The following is a 13,108-nucleotide window of genomic DNA, read 5'->3' on the forward strand; positions in this document are numbered from 1 at the left end:
TTTAGCCTTGTCTACAATGCTTGCTGACACTAAACGTGCCTTGGTTCGGGCATGCTCTCTTTGTTGGTTTTTTACGTTGGAGGCAGAGGACATTACTCTTTTGCTAGTTTAATCCCTCCAGTCTAGACCAAAGCTCCCCGCCTTTTTGCATGTTGCACAGCCCAGCCTTAAATTTTGCATGACAAACCAGGGGTTATATGTTTGCCTGTTCTTAAACTGAGCCTCCATCCAAATTGCACCTGCTTCGAGGCACTTCGTCAGTGGATGCACTGTCCCCGTCCCCCTCTCCCGCCGAGTCTGATTCGCTAGTAGGCCTACTAGCTAGTGGAGGTGCCAGTGGTGATGCTGAACTGGCGGTATTAGCATTGCTGCTAGCTAAGGCATCACCATCAGGAGCAGTTTGCCCCTCGCTCCTCTCCTCCGGCACTGACTGTTCTTTGGATCGGTTTGGGTTTGATTCACCATCTTTCTCTGAATTTTTGGACTTGAAAAAACATCATCAAACTTTATTGCTTTTTTTTATACAGTGAACAAAAATATAAAGGTAAAATGCAACAATTTGAGATTTTACTGAGTTACAGTTCATATAAGGAAATCAGTCAATTGAAATAAATTCATTCGGCCCTAATCTATGGATTTCACATATGCATCTGTTGGTCACAGATACCTTAAAAAAAAAGGTAGGAGCGTGGATCAGAAAACCAGTCAGTATCTGGTGTGACCAACATTTTCCTCATACAACAAGAAACATCTCACTCGCATAGAGTTGCTCAGGCTGTTGATTGTGGCCTGTGGAATGTTGTCCCACTCCTTTTCTATGGCTGTGCAATGCCCACAGGACGCTATACATGCTGTCTGCCATCTAAAATGTATGTAAATTGTATTGTGTCTGTAATGTATTTTTCATTATGTGTCGGAACCCAGTAAGACGAGATGTTGCCATTGGCGTCGGCTAATGAAATCAAAAATCTGCCCAGTACAGTTGAAACCGGTATTCACCCATGAAGAGCACACTTCTCCAGCGTGCCAGTGGCAATTGAAGGTGAGTATTTTCCCATTGAGTTGCGACGCCGAACTGCAGTCAGGGCTTAGACCCTGGTGAGGATGATGAGCACGCAGATGAGCTTCCCTGAGACGGTTTCTGACAGTTTGTGCCAAAATTCTTTGGTTGTACAAAACCACAGTTTCATCAGCTGTCCGGGTCGCTGGTCTCAGACCATCCCGCAGGTGAAGAAGTTGGATGTGGAGGACCTGGGCTGGCCGTGGTTACACGTGGTCTGCGGTTGTGAGGCCGGTTGGATGTACTGCCAAATTCTCTAAAACAATGTTGGAGGTGGTTTATGGTAGAGAAATAGCATTCTCTGGCAACAGCTCCAGTGGACATTCCTGCAGTCAGCATGCCAATTGCACACTCCCTAAATTTGAGACATCTGTGGCATTGTGTTGTATGACAACAATGCACATTTTAGAGTGGCCTTTTAGTGTCCCCAGCACAAGGTGTACCTGTGTAATGATCATGCTGTTTAATCAGCTTCTTGAAATGCCACACCTGTCAGGTGGATGGATTATCTTGGCAAAGGAGAAATGCTAGCTAACAGGGATGTAAACTAATTTGTGCACAAATTTGAGGGAAATAAGCTTTTTGTGCATGTGGAAAATTTCTGGGATCTTTTATTTCAGCTCATGAAACATGGGACCAACCCTTTACATGTTGCGTTTATATTTTTGTTCAGTATACATTTTTTATTTGGCTGTCCCAGGTTTCAAATTCAGTTGGGAGACGACTATCCTAGGCTACGTGACGTGATTACGTAGGGACCTCTTCACTACCACCAAGACCTGTGTCAAGATCAGTTACTTACCCCACCGGCCCTCCCCATAACCTATATGTACAAATAAGAGAGCAGGTCTGGAAGGATAGAATGATTACACAGCAGTATCCCCATGCTTTTACGTGACGATTTTTCTGTGGGGCGGGAGAAATAACAAGGAGGCAGGCAACTTGATTTAACTCTGATTGCTTTTATTGCAATGTTTACAGTGCAAACAGTGAAACATTTAATAAATCATGATGCGAGAGGTACCGTACCTAACAGAGTGAAATCTGTGAGGTGCCGGATCCTGTTAATTTAAGCACTGTTGCCAATCCTCACAGCCTGTGGTCTGCCTGTCAGGAAGTCCAGGATCCAGTTGCAGAGGGTGGTGTTCAGACCCATGGCTCTGAGCTTGGTGTCGAGCTTGGAGGGAACAATAGTGTTGAAGGTTGAACTGTAGTCAATGAATAGCATTCTCACATAGGTGTTTGTCTTGTCCAGATGTGTAAGGGTTGTGTGAATAGCGATGGAAATGGCATCTTCCGTGGATCTGTTGGAGCGGTAGGCAAATTGGAGTGGGTCCAGTGTGCCTGGCATGCTGGCCTTGATGTGGCCCATGACCAGCCTCTCAAAGTGCTTCCTGATGACCGGTGTGAGTGCGTCGGGGCGATAGTCATTTGGCCATGTCACCTTGTTTTTCTTGGGCACTGGGACGATGTTTGTGTGTTTGTGTGTGTGCTTGATCGCTGAGACCGGGGTTTGCATCGTAGCTGGGTCTGCTGGGGCTGCTTTCTCTCTGTGGGAGTTTTCTGTAACTCTTCTTGGGACATTAAGCTGTTACAGAACACTCTGTTAGGAGAACAAGGGGTTGTACTTCCATCAAGTGGAAGGATTGATGAGCTGCCCCTGAGCTACAAAGGTGGAGGGTCAAGTATAATGAACAGGTATGGAGTTTCAGGCATGGATGGGGCTCCATACCCGAAGTTTGAAAATTCACATCACTCTGTTACTGGCACAGCCTGGTCAGTTGTCGTTATAAATTTCACAAGATGCCTCAAGTTAATCGGGAGTGAACCTTGGAAGACCTCTTGTCCATCTGACTTCCCAGGACTTGTCTCCAACAGAGGGTGAATCCTTCAAATCATATGTCATCTAATCCTAGAGGTGAATTACAGAGTGAGTTTCCAAAGCACAGAAAACATTCTCAGTTCAGTAGCGTGGCCCCATCTGTATGCCCTGCTTTAGCCAACTATTCTGACAACAATGGCATGCATGACACCAATACAGATCTGGGATCAGGTAAATGGGCCACAGCCCTGTCTCATCAGTCATCATCAGATTTAGCATACTGTAGTTGATCATCGTCTACTCCCAAACAGTTTGTATGTCAACTCTCTCTCATTTGGTGACATGTTCTTAAGTTAAGATCCTCGTGATTCATACCAAACAATGGTGAGAATATACATACCAGATCATTTTCAACATTCTATGAATTCTATGATTTTATGGTAAAGAATGTACAGTTGAAGTCGGAAGTTTACATACACCTTAGCCAAATACATTTAAACTCAGTTTTTCACAATTCCTAACACTTAATCCTAGTAAACATTCCCTGTCTTAGGTCAGTTAGGATCACCGCTATATTTTAAGAATGTAAAATGTCAGAATAATAGTAGAGAGAATTACTTATTTCAGCTTTTATTTCTTTCATCACATTTCCAGTGGGTCAGAAATTTACATACACTCAATTAGTATTTGGTAGCATTGCCTTTAAATTGTAAAACTTGGGTCAAACGTTTCGGGTAGCCTTCTACAAGCTTCCCACAATAAGTTGGGTGAATTTTGGCCCATTCCTCCTGACAGAGCTGGTGTAACTGAGTCAGGTTTGTAGGCCTCCTTGTTCGCACATGCTTTTTCAGTTCTTCCCACACATTTTCTACAGGATTGAGGTCAGGGCTTTGTGATGGCCACTCCAATACCTTGACTTTGTTGTCCTTAAGCCATTTTGCCACAACTTTGGAAGTATGCTTGGGGTTATTGTCCATTAGGAAGACCCATTTGCGACAAAGCTTTAACTTCCTGACTGATGTCTTGAGATGTTGCTTCAATAAATCCACATAATTTCCCTTCCTCATGACGCCATCTATTTTGTGAAGTGCACCAGTCCCTCCTGCAGCAAAGCACCCCCCACAACATGATGCTGCCACCCCAGTGCTTCACGGTTGGGATGGTGTTCTTCGGCTTGCAAGCCTCCCTCTTTTTCCTCCAAACATAACGACAGTCATTATGGCGAAACAGTTCTGTTTTTGATTCATCAGACCAGAGGACATTTCTCCCAAAAGTATGATCTTTGTCCCCATGTGCAGTTGCAAACCGTAGTCTGGCTTTTTTATGGAGGTTTTGGAGCAGTAGCTTCTTCCTTGCTGAGCGGCCTTTCACGTTATGTCGATATAGGACTCGTTTTACTGTGGATATAGATACTTTTGTACCTGTTTCCTCCAGCATCTTCACAGGGTCCTTTGCTGTTGTTCTGGGATTGATTTGCACTTTTCGCACCAAAGTACGTTCGTCACTAGGAGACAGAATGCGTCTCCTTCCTGAGTCGTATGGCGGCTGCGTGGTCCCATGGTGTTTATACTTGCATACTATTGTTTGTACAGATGAACGTGGTACCTTCAAGCGTTTGGAAATTGCTCCCAAGGATGAACCAAACTTGTGGAGGTTTCTTTTGATTTTCCCATGATGTCAAGCAAAGAGGCACTGAGTTTGAAGGTAGGCCTTGCAATACATCCACAGGTACACCTCCAATTGACTCAAATGATGTCAATTAGCCTATCAGAAGCTTCCAAAGCCATGACATCATTTTCTGGAATTTCCAAAGCTGTTTAAAGGCACAGTCAACTTAGTGTATGCAAACTTCTGACCCACTGGAATTGTGATACAGTGAATTATAAGTGAAATAATCTGTCTGTAAACAATTGTTGGAAAAATTACTTGTGTCATGCACAAAATAGATGTCCTAACCGACTTGCCAAAACTATAGTTTGTTAACAAGAAATGTGTGGAGTGGTTGAAAAACGAGTTTTAATGTTTCCAACCTAAGTGTATGTAAACTTCCGACTTCAACTGTATATTTGCATACATACTCTATGTATGTGTATGCGTATATGTCTCCAAATCATAAAAACGTAAAACATCCAATGATTTAGAAAAAGCACAGGGCAGGCAGCATATCAGGAAGAGCAGTCATCAGCAGCAACGGTAGGCAGAAAGCACTAACACCTCAACACGTTACTGTGGAGAGAGAGCCTTTGTGCTCAGCTCAGTCCCAACAACAGGGAATCACACAAGTACTGTAGGCAGACCTCAGAACACTCAGGGATGTGAAACGGTGTAACTCTACTCAGAAAACCAAGGTTACATCAATGTTTCGTTGGCTTTACCACTACTGCCCTTTATTAGACAAAACAACAGAGCTATCATTGTATGTAAGTGAGCAGTCCTCTTCATCATGATCATTATTGTCATCATTATCATCGTCGTAATTTACTTTACACTCTAAAAGAGCATTGTGTACTACATTCTTCTCCTTGACAACATCCATTCTCTCTGTCGGCATGTTTACTGATAAAGACTTGTTTCCCTCTCTGTTTTTGACAGGCCCCCTGTGCTGGCATGCCGTGGGCATCTCTCCCTCTATCTCTCTCTCTTACTGACCCATATTGAACCCTCTGTTCTCAGTGAGGAGGGTCCTTATCTGCCTGCCTGTCTGGTTCCACAGGTTCTTCCAATCTGCTCCAGTGAGCCACTCAACAGAACCAGCCTATATATCATTTTTTCAGCAACTAACCATTTCTGATGGGAGTGGCCATCAGTGTCATGACGTAGACCCAGAAAACAATAAAGGCATATTGTCCTGATGCTCTCACCAGGTGTGTTTGCATGTGTGTATTAATCACTCTGTTAGAGGCTGGGGAGCCGAGGCTCTGCATCTCTACCCCCTCGTGCTCTATGATAAAATATGCAACAAGAAATGTGTATGCTGCTCTCGTAGGCCTACAAAATGCCTACAAAATGCAACTGTGAAAACTGAAAAAATATGTGTGTTGGGTACTGTACTGTCTGAGTTGAAAGAGTCAACAACAATTGCTGACACAATCGTTTAATGTGTGATTTATTCCAGCCCTGCCACGTGCACACTATTGCCCCCAAGGGAGAGAGAGGAAAGGCCGAGGTACTGCAGGTATTGTTTGCAGAAAACAGGATCCCCCATTATAGTAGATGGAAAATGTCAATCTTCCAGTAAGTGAAAAAGTGCTTTGAAGACAATCGTGTTACTAATAATTGCTTCTAATACACCAGATGTATGTCATTGAACTGATTATTTAAAAATCTCACACAGAAGAAATTATAAGGATCAACTTAAACAGGAAGCACACATGGTAAGGACTGTTCAATGTTGGTCTGACCAATCGGAATCTATGCTTTAAGATTGTTTTGATCATGCGGACTGGGAAATGTTCCGGGTCGCCTCTGAGAATAGTATTGACGTATACACTGACTCTGTGACTGGGTTCATCAGGAAGTGCATAGACGCTGTCGTTCCCACTGTGATGATTACAGTTTACCTAAACCAAAAACCGTAGATAGATGGCAGAGTTTGTGCAAAACTGAAAGTGCGAACCATCGAATTTAACAATGGAAAGGTGACTGGGAACATGGATGTGTACAAACAGACCAGCAATTACCTCTGTAAGGTAATCAAAGAGGGAAAATGACAGTACAGGGACAAATTGGAGTCGCAATTTAACGGCTCAGATATGAGACGTATGTGGAAGGGACTCCAGACAATCCCGGATTAAAAAGGGAAAGCCAGCTACGCCGCGGACACCATTTCCTCGTTCCAGGATAAGCTAAACACCTTCTTCGCCTGCTTCGAGGAAAACAACATCGAGCCACCAACGCGGGCCCCTTCCGCTCACGAGGACTGTGTGCTCTCGTTCTCCGTGTCCGACGTAGTAAGTCATTGATGTTAACCCTCACAAGGCTGCTGGCCCAGACAGCATCCCAAGCCGCATCCTCAGAGCATGTGCAAACCAGCTGGCTGGAGTGTTTACGGAAATATTACATCTGTCAGTCTGTCTCCCAGTCTGTTGTCCCCACTTGCTTCAAGATGTCCACAATTTCTCCAGTACCCAAGAAAGCAAAGGTAACTAACTAAATCGCCCTGTAAAACTCACATCTGTCATCATGAAGTGCTTTGAGAGGGTAGTTAAGGACCATATCACCTCCATCTTACCCCACAACCTGGACCCACTACAATTCGCACACCACCCCAACAGATCCACGGATGATGCAATTGACATTGCACTGCACACTGACATATCCCACCTGGACAAGAGAAATACCTATGTAATAATGCTGTTCATCGACAACAGCTCAGCCTTCAACACCATAGTGCCCTCCAAGCTAATCACTAAGCTCAGGGCCCTGGGTCTGAACCCCTCCCTGTGCAACTGGGTCCTGGACTTCCTGACGGGCCAACCCCAACTAGTGAAGGTAGGCAACAACACCTCAGCCACGCTGATCCTCAAAACCTCAGCCACGCCGATCCCCACAGAGGTGCGTGCTCAGCTCCCTCCTGTATTCCCTGTTCACCCATGACTGCATGACCAAGCGTGTCTCCAACTCAATCATCAAGTTTGCTGATGACACAACAGCGGTAAGCCTGATTACCAACAATGACAAGCCCTGCCGGAGTGGTATTAGGAAATGAACCCCTCCTTTAACGTCAACAAAACAATGGAGCTGATCGTGGACTGTAGGAGACAGCAGAGAGAACACTCCCAATCCATATCGATGGGGCCGCAGTGGAGAGGGTCAAAAGCTTTAAGTTCCTCTGTGTGCACATCACTGACAACCTGAAATTGGGGGCACACTGCCTGCCCTCCAAGACATCTAACAGCACCTGGTGTCACAAGAAAGCTAAGAATATAATCAAGAACCCCAACCACCCAAGTCACGGCCTGTTCACCCCGCCACCATCGATATAGAACAGGGGTTTCAAAGTCATTCCATGGAGGGCATAGTGTCTGCGGGTTGTTGGTTTTCACTTTCAGTTAAGAACTAGACAACCAGGTGAGGGGAGTTCTTTACTAACTGGTGACCTTAATTCATCAATCAAGCACAAGGGAGGAACGAAAATCCGCAGACACTCGACCCTCCATGGAATGAGTTTGACACATACAGTATTATGATCTAGAAGAAGCAGACATTACAGCTGGATCAAAGCTGAGACTGAGAGACTGATAAACAGCTTCTATCTCCAGGCCATCAGACTGTTAAACAGTCACCACTAGCCGGTCTCCACCCGGTACTCTACCCTAAACCGAGACTGCTTTTCCCTATCTACATAGTCATTGAACACTGGTCACTTTAATAATGTTTACATACCGTTTTACCCATTTTATATGTAAATACTGCATTCTAGTCATGGCTCATCCTATATAACTACTGCAGTAAAGAACTTTTCTATTCATATACTGTCTATACTGTCTGTACACACCATTATACAGTGCATTCGGGAAAGTATTCAGACCTCTTCACTTTTTCCACATTTTGTTACATTAAAGCCTTATTCAAAAATGGATTAAATAAACAATTTGCCTCATCAATCTACACACAATACCCCATAATGACAAAGCGAAAACAGCATTTTAGAAATGTTTGCAAATATATATAAACGAAACTGATACCTTATTTAGATAAGTATTCAGACCCTTTGCTATGAGACTCAAAATTGAGCTCAGGTGCATCCTGTTTCCATTGATCATCCTTGAGATGTTTCTACAGCTTGATTGGAGTCCACCTGTGGTAAATTCAATTGATTGGACATGATTTTGAAAGACACACACCTGTCTATATGTAACAGTATATCTTCCGTCCCTCTCCTCGCCCCTACTTGGGCTCAAACCAGGGACCCTCTGCACACATCGACAACAGCCACCCTCGAAGCATCGTTACCCATCGCTCCACAAAAGCCTTGCAGAGCAAGGGGAACAACTACTTCAAGGTCTCAGAGCGAGTGAGGTCATCGATTTAAAACGCAATTAGCGCACACACCGCTAGTAAGCTAACAATTTCACATCGGTTACATATATAAGGTCCCACAGATGACAGTGCATGTCAGAGCAAAAAGCAAGCCATGAGGTCGAAGGAATTGTCCTTAGAGCTTCGAGGCACAGATCTGGGGAAGGGTACCAAAAAATGTCTGCAGCATTGAAGGTCCCCAAGAACACAGTTGCCTCCATCATTCTTAAATGGAAGAAGTTTAGAACCACCAAGATACTTCAAAGTAGCCACCCTTTGCCGTGATGACGGCTTTGCACACTCTTGGCATTCTCTCAACCTGCTTCATGAGGTTGTCACCTGGAATGTATTTCAATTAACAGGTGTGCCTTCTTAAAAGTTAATTTGTCGAATTTCTGTCCTTCTTAATGCCTTTGAGCCAATCAGTTGTGTTGTGACAAGGTAGGGTTGGTACACAGAAGATAGCCCTATTTGTTAAAAGACCAAGTCCATATTATGGCAATTACAGCTCCAATAAGCAAAGAGAAACGACAGCCCATCATTACTTTAATAAGACATGAAGGTCAGTCAATATGGAACATTTCAAGAACTTTGAACATTTCTTTAAGTGCAGTCGCAAAAAACATTAAGCGCTATGATGATAATAGCCTCCACAATCACCCAACCTCAACCCAATTGAGATGGTTTGGGATGAGTTGGACCGCAGAGTGAAGAAAAAGAAGCCAACAAATGCTCAGCATATGTGGGAACTCTTTCAAGACTGTTTGAAAAGTATTCCTCATGAAGCTGGTTGAGAGAATGCCAGGAGTGTGCAAAGCTCTCTTCAATGCAAATGGTGGCTACTTTGAAGAAAATATAGATTTTGATTTGTTTAACACTTTTTTGGTTACTACATGATTCCATATGTGTTATTTCATAGTTTTGATGACTTCACAATGTAGAAAATAGTCAAAGTAAAGAAAACCCCTTGAATTAGTAGGGGTGTCCAAACTTTTGACTAGTACTGTATGTAAATGTGATATTTCAGTTTATGTTTAATACATTAGCAAAATGTTCTAAACACATGTTTTTGCTTTGTCATTATGGGATATTGTGTGCAGATTGATGAGGGGGATTCAACAATTCAATCAATTTTAGAATAAGGCTGTAACGTAACAAAGTGGAAAAAGTCAAGTGGCCTGAATACTTTCCAAATCCACGGTATACTCTGAGTACACAAAACATTAACAACACCTGCTCTTTCCTTGACATAGATTGACCAGGTGAAAGTTATGATCAGTTATTGATTTCACTTGTTAAATCCACTTCAGTGTAAATGAAGGGAAGAAGACAGGTTAGAAGGATTTGTAAGCAATCAATTGAGACATTGATTGTGTATATGTGCCATTCAGAGGGTGAATGGGGCAAGCAAAACGTTTTAAGTGCCTTTGAACTGGGTATGGTAGTAGATGCCAGGCACACCGGTTTGTGTCAAGATCTGCAACGCTGCTGGGTTTTTCACACTCAACAGTTTCCCATGTGTATCAAGAATGCTCTACCATCTGAAGGACATCCAGCCAACAAAACTATGGGAAGCATTAGAGTCAACATGGGCCAGCATCCTGGTGGAATTCTTTCGACACCTTGTGGAGTCCATGCCCCGACGATTGATGCTGTTCTAAGGGCAAAAGGGGTGGGTGCAACTCAATATTAGGTGTTCCCCTAATGTTTGGTATAGTCAGTATTCAGACCACTTGACTTTTTCCACATTTTGTTACATTACAACCTTATTGTAAAACTGATTTAAATCGGGGGGTTTTAGACACAATACCCCATAATGACAAAGCAAAAACAGGTTTCGATTTTTTAAAATAATTTATACAAGTATTCAGATCCTTTACTCAGTACTTTGTTGACACACCTTTCGACTGCGATTACAGCATCAATTCTTCTTGGGTATGACGCTACAAGCTTGGCACACCTGTATTTGGGAAGTTTCTCCCATTCTTCTCTGCAGATCCTCTCAATCTCTGTTAGGTTGGATGGGGAGCGTTGCTGCACAGCTATTATCAGGTCTCTCCAGAGATGCTCGATCGTGTTTAAGTCCAGACTCTGGCTGGGTCACTCAAAGACATCCAGAGACTTGTACCAAAGCCACCCCTGCATTGCCTTGGCTGTGTGGTTAGGGTCATTGTGCTGTTGGAAGGTGAACCTTCATTCCAGTCTGAGGTCCTGAGTGCTCTGGAGCATGTTTTTCATCAAGGATCTCTCTCTGTACTTTGCTAAGTTAATCTTTTCCCCGATCCCGACTAGTCTACCAGTCCCTGCCACTGAAAAATATCGACACAGCATTATGCTGCCACCACCATGCTTCACATTAGGGATGGTGCCAGGTTTCCTCCAGACGTGACGCTTGGCATTCAGGCCAAAGAGTTCAATCTTGGTTTCATCAAACCAGAGAATCTTGTTTCTCATTGTCTGAGAGTCTTTAGGTGCCTTTTGGCAAACTCCAAGTGGGCTGTCATGTGCCTTTTACTGAGGAGTGGCTTCCTCTGGCCACTACCATAAAGGCCTGATTGGTGGAGTGCTGCAGAGATGGTTGTCCTTCTGGAAAGTTCTCCCATCTCCACAGAGGAACTTTAGAGCTCTGTCAGAGTGATTATGAGGTTCTTGGTCACCTCCCTGACAAAGGCCTTTCTCCCCCGATTGCTCAGTTTTGCTGGGTGGCCAGTTCTAGAAAGAGTCTTGGTGGTTCCAAACATCTTCCATTTAGAATGATGGAGGCCACTGTGTTCTTGGAGACCTTCAATGCTGCAGAATGTTTTTGGTACCCTTCCCCAGATCTGTGCCTCGACACAATCCTGTCTTGGAGCTCTACGCACAATTCCTTCGTCCTCATGGCTTGGTTTTTGCTCTGACATGCACTGTCAACTGTGGGACCTTATATAGACAAGTGTGTGCCTTTCCAAATCATGTCCAATCAATTTCATTTATCAGGTGGACTTGTAGAAATATCTCAAGGATGATCAATGGAAACAGGATGCACCTGAGCTCAATTTCGAGTCTCGTAGCAAAGGGTCTGATTACTTATGTAAATTAGTTATTTGTGTTTTGTATTTTTTATAAATGAGCAAAAATGTATAAACACACGTTTTCGCTTTGGCATTATGGGGTATTGTGTGTAGATTGCTGAGTAAAATTGTTTATTTAATCAATTTTTGAATAAGGCTATAATATAATGTGGAAAAAGTGAAGAGGTCGGAATACTTTCCGAAGGCATATAGCCTATATATTTATATTCTGGAATCTGACATTGCTCATTCTGATATTTCTTAATTTCTGTTTTTACTTTTGGATTATGTGCAAATTGTTGTCTATGTATTATTACTGCCCTGTTAACCTAGAAACACACGCATTTCACTGTACCTGTGATAACATCATCTGCAAATTTGTGTCAATAAACATTGATTTGTCCAGTCATATATACAGTCATTGGATTTAGGCCTACTCCACCATAGCCTCATCTCATACTTATCCTCATGATAATGCTGTGTTCATTTGCTAGTCTGAACTAGGAAACTCGGACATTTCCGACTTAATAACTGGTTGAACGCAGCATGTGTACAACCAGTTAGCAAGTTGGAAATGTCCGGGTTTCCTAGTTCAGACTAGTAGAAGAATGCGGCATAAATACCATAGCATCAATTTGACAATCCGCGCGTTCTGTCTCTGCTCCGTTCTTTGCTGAATTATAGTATATACGAGATAGTATAAGCCAGATATTTCACCGGATGTATAAATGCGAAGCCTCTGGTTGGCGTTTCCACTCACTACCAAATATGGTGATGAGAGGAAGCCCAGTGACCGGAATTGGGAGAAGATAGAACGAGACGAATTTTGGTAAAATTCTGCAAATGTTGTCATCAATTAAACATTTGACCTCCATACAGTTTTCTGTTTTCAAAACCTCAATCTGTAGCAAACAGAGTGGACTGCGTTTTGCAGACTTTACCCTTTGCCAAGGTTTGAAAAAAAAATTGTTTAGAAGGAATGCAAGGGTCGAATAGCGTTATTGCACATGCGCACTTCACATAGTAGGCGTTCCCTAACGGAAATATGTAAATAAATGCTAGAACGCGCCAATAGGATTTCACTAGTTCGTGCCTGCATCGCCCCACCTCTGCTCGTTTTGGCCAATATGATTATTTTGTTCCCATTTCAATCGA

The sequence above is a fragment of the Salmo salar genome, chromosome ssa07 (genome assembly GCF_905237065.1).
Source record: "Salmo salar chromosome ssa07, Ssal_v3.1, whole genome shotgun sequence".
Taxonomy (NCBI): domain Eukaryota; kingdom Metazoa; phylum Chordata; class Actinopteri; order Salmoniformes; family Salmonidae; genus Salmo; species Salmo salar.